Source organism: Hyla sarda, chromosome 2 (assembly GCF_029499605.1).
Source record: "Hyla sarda isolate aHylSar1 chromosome 2, aHylSar1.hap1, whole genome shotgun sequence".
NCBI classification, from domain to species: Eukaryota; Metazoa; Chordata; class Amphibia; order Anura; family Hylidae; genus Hyla; species Hyla sarda.
In genome coordinates this window covers 270,530,918-270,535,794 of record NC_079190.1, presented here as the reverse complement: position 1 = coordinate 270,535,794, position 4,877 = coordinate 270,530,918, and the positions used below count along the sequence as shown (strand labels likewise).

The window sequence follows — 4,877 nt, the reverse complement described above, 5'->3', positions numbered from 1 at the left end:
TGTGAGCAGCAGTGCCTGCGAGCACTGAAGAATGAGGTCAGGAGGGTCACTAGTCACTGCTGGCAGCGCCCAATGCTCACAACCTCTCAGTGAGTTCAGCGCAAAAGACATCAGGAGAATTTCAAACCCACTGGGAGCCCCTGCACCTGAGCCTGCTGACCAGGTAAGAACAAAAGGGGAGGAGGAATAGGGGAAAAGTGATGTGGCACAAGGGATGAGGGGGGGGGGTGAGTTGCTACAGGGCAAAGGAGAAATTAGGTGGACCAGGGGGAATAAAGGGGGAATGGCATTGGGGATAAAGGGGGGGGGATGAAATGGCACATGGGGTGATAAAGTGGAGGGTGATGAATTTGCACAGAGGTTAATAAAGTGGGAATGAAATGGCACAGTGGGGGATCAAGGGGAAATGATGTGGTACAGGGGTTAAGGGAGGATGATTTGGCACAGGGGGACTAAAGTGGCACTGGGGGATAAAGGAGGAATGAAATGGCACAGGGGGTTTAAGGGGGTAGAAAAGAAATGGCATTGGAGGGATCAAGAGGGGGGAATAAAATGGCACAGGCGGATGCAATGCTACAGGGGGATGAAAAGGGGTAATTTACCGGCACTGGGAGATTCTGTTCTAATGTAATATTGCTTTTTAATCACGTTTTATAGGTTTTTACCTTCTGGAGTGAGTACAATACAATATGCGGCCATTAAAGAAGTATTCAGTTGGAAACATCTTATACCCTAACCAATGGATAGGGAATAAAATGTTGGACTGCGAGGTCCCGCCACTGGGGACCCCCAAGATCTCCGGGCAGGCAGCAGTGGTTTCTGGAACACGGAAGCTTGCAGCTTTCACGAACGTGACATCATGCCACGCCTCCTCCCTTCATGTTTATGGGAGGAGGCATGAAGGCTAGTGCATAGCCGTCACGCCTCCTCCCATAGACGTGTATGGAGGGAGTGCAGCTGCTTGCATCGCCAGTCATCGGACACGGAGCAGAGTTCGCTCCATGCACCGAAAGACAGGGGTGCCGCGCCTGAGATCGCCCAGCAGCAGCACCCCCACGATCTAACAATCCACTTTGGGTAGAGGATAAGATGTTTACAGCGGAGTACCCCTTTAAGAAAGATTTTTAAACCTTATTTCCCAATAGGGGACATTTCTCACTAGTGGACAATTGTTGTTTTTTTCCCCCTGGCAGATTCTACAGTATATCCTTTAAGGTGTGCAGCCTTGTGATAAAAAAAAAAAAGCTCAGGTCCCCCCCCCATCATTCTGCACTGAATACTCCATAATGAGAATATGAGAACAGCTCTTTTGGAAAATTGGTGTCCCATAGCTACCTGATTGGTTCCTATGAACAACTGCACCACCATTCCTCTGCACAGGTTTTGATGAAACTCCCCCATTATCTTGTTGGAAGGTAAACATATGGCCCAGCCTAAGGTCCAGAGTACTCTGGAGTATTTTTTCATCAGACAATTAGAAATTTTAGATGCTTTTTTTGCAAATTCCAGGTGGGCTTTCATGTGTTTTTTACTGAAGAGAGGTTTCTTTTTGGCCCCTAAGCCTAGATTGGTGGATTACTGCAGTAATATTTGACCTTCTGGAACCATCTGCACACAGGATCTTTGGAGCTCAGCCAGAGTGACTATTGGATTTTAGGTCATCTTTTTACCTAGGCCTTTTCCCCCTGATTGCTTGCTTGGTGGGGCTGCCAGCTCTAGGAAGAGTCCTGGTTGTTCCAGACTCCTTCCATTTAAAGCATACCTCCGACAATGGTCCCAGGAGCAGGATATCTATTTAAAATTCCTTTCAACTACAGAACCTTAGACTTGCCTTGAAAATAAAGGAATCTGGAGACATATTTGCTAGTAGATTTGCATAAGACTTCCGGCAAAAACGTCTCTTCTAATCGCTTTGGTCTCAGAGCAAGTCTGAAGTTGTCAGAAATTTTTAACAGATATCCTGCCTCCAGGACTATCATTGAGAGCACGCTTAAAAAATGATGGAGGCCACTGTGCTCTTGGGAACTTTTAATGCAGCAGACATGTTTTTGTACCCTTCTCCAGATACTGTATATGCCTCCTCAAAATCCTGTCACTAAGCTTTATAGGCAGGTTTTTTTTTTTAGGTTCTCCCTGAACTGCAAGTAAAATAAGCTTCAAAACAAGCATATAACACTGCCTTAGGCTGGGTCCACACTACGTTTTCTCCCATACGGGAGCGCATACGGCAGGGGGGAGCTAAAATCTCGCGCTCCCGTATGTCACCGTATGCGCTCCCGTATGTCATTCATTTCAATGAGCCGACCGGAGTGAAACGATCGGTCCAGTCGGCTCATTTTTGCGCCGTATGCGCTTTTACAACCGGACCTAAAACTGTGGTCAACCACGGTTTTAGGTCCGGTTGTAAAAGCGCATACGGCGCAAAAATGAGCCGACCGGACCGAACGTTTCACTCCGGTCGGCTCATGGGAGAAAACGTAGTGTGGACCCAGCCTTACACTGCGTATACGTTCTGTATATTTTTTTTTAGAGCCGAGGCAAGTGCTCTCTATCACCCAAAGTGCAAGAAAAAGTGCAAACATGTCACGCTAAAAAAACGTGCACAAAGGATGTGGTCTATCGCTAAGCCCTTCTCCAACAGGAGAGAGGCTCCCCAACAAACCTATCCTTCACCTCCAGGCCAAAAGGCACCTGCAAGGATCCAGGTTCAATGCCCCTTTTCGCCGAAGCTTCTAAGGGGCCAAAAATGCACCTGGCTTCAACCTAGGCGTTAACCAAAGTATCAGCCGAGGAGCCGTATACTGATGGCATCTTGACCAAAGCCAAGATGCCCAGGGGTTGCAGGGGGGTGAGGAACCTAATGGCCACACACCTCTCCTAGACTGCCAGGAGGGACACCCAGAAGGGCTACCGCATCCTGCCAATCCTGTGTACAAAACAACACATAAAAGTGGCACAGAGACAAACAAAAAAATAATAAATAAGTGGACGAGTGCAGATATACTGCCCGGTCATCAAGCCGGATCTATAAAAATTTCCCGGATCCTAGCCAGAAGGCCGGGATACCAAGGGTGAGTCCCAAAGGTGAAGAGTAATGGTGCAGTGCTTTCACTCAGTGAGTTATAACAGCCAGTGAGTTTTGGCACCTCAGGGTCACCACTCCCCGAGGCACAGAAGTACCTCGGCTCTACACCCCCCAACCTCATGGCGAGACCCGGAGGAAACAGGTCACATCAGAGCAGCCGTCGAGCTGAATCTTCAGAACCAGCCCCGGAACGCCCCGGTAACCCCTGCCCCCTCCATGCAGCACCCATCCCCACCAGCCCAAAACCGGCATCATTCGGGCACCGGCATGAAACCGGTAAGAACAGATACTACACTTGATCTTAGCCAAAAGGTCGAGAAGCCATACGTTCTGTATAACAATGCTAGGGTCACCTAGGAATGCTATGGGCAGACACGCTGCGATGTGCGAGGCTCCGCGCACAAGTGCAGCATACTCGCAAACATCGTGGCTGTTCTCGGCCTAGCTCAGGGAGTGGCCACGATGTGTGCGAGTACACTGCGCATGAGCGCGGCGACTTGCACATCGCAGTGTGTCTGCTTGTAGCGGTGGATTGCTGTTATGAGCAGGCACAGATGGAGGCACACACATATCAATGAAAATAGGTTAAACCAATACCTCAATGTAAAAAAATAGCTTATATATGCTTAAAAATCCCAGATACTATAAGCCAAAAAATTTAATCAAATCACTGTATACAAAGTTAATCAAACTTTATTGAACATTATTTTTTACCCAAATAATTACCCATGAAATACATATACACATAAGACAATTAAAAAGATGGTGGGGGAGCACAGCAAGCAGTAAATATGTAATTCATAATATAATTAAAATCAGTACAAAATGTAGTTCATAATCAATATAAAATTCCAATTACTGCAAAATTCATGTGGCAAGTGCCAAAGTGTAACAGCCAACAGTGATCCTAAGGGTATGTTCACACTGAGGAATTGGGGCGGAAATCAAGCAGAAATTTCCTGCCTCAAAATATTGTTACTTTTCCACAAGAACTCACAGAGATTTTGCGCGGAATTGGTGCAGAATTGGCGTGGAAATCGCGCTGAATTCATCACGGAAATGCAGGTTTCATGCGGAGGAGGAGTATCAAGTATTTCTATTCATAAATTTTTATTTTTTTTTCATGCGGAAATTCCGCGCCAATTCTGCGCCAATTCCGCACCAATTCCACGAGAATTCCGCGTGGAAATGCTTCTGACTGAAAAGAAAAAAATAACATTGATCTCTATGAGAGAACGACGCTGATTCCGCCTGAAAGAAAGAACATGTTCTTTCTTCAAGCGGAACAGACTTCCTCGTCAGAATTCTGCTTGAGGAAATTCCTCAGTGTGAACTGAGGGGCAGAAATTCTGTACAGCTCTATGGAGATTTTCACTGCTCAATGATTTGGAGAGAAAAAGCGAGCAGATTACTCGTGGAAATTCCTCTCCAATTCCTCAGTGTGAACATACCCTAAATAGGAAGGCATGACAAAATATGTAAACATGGACTGATGGTAAACAGTAATAAAGTGCAGATAAATAGGTAATAATCAGTAATAAAGTGTGCCTGAAATCATACAGAGGCTGCACATGGACAATTAATAGTCTCTGATAGGATGCACTACAATAAATGTACCCAGGCTGCACATAAAATAAAGTGCAGAGCAATAAATAATCCTCTAACGGAGGAGAGAGGCTGCTAAATACACACAAATAATGCAGAGTACAGATGAATCCCAATAACGGCTCGTAACAAAGCAAAGACACCAGCTCCCCCACCGATGCATTTTGCTACTGCTTTATCCAGGAGC

At 46.2% G+C, this 4,877-nt stretch overlaps 1 pseudogene; it reads right to left on the bottom strand.

Annotated features, from left to right (window-relative positions):
• Nucleotides 1-3,301: 3,301 nt before the first annotated feature.
• LOC130359871 (U2 spliceosomal RNA) lies at nt 3,302-3,410 on the bottom strand (annotated as a pseudogene).
• Between the last annotated feature and the right edge of the window lie 1,467 nt (nt 3,411-4,877).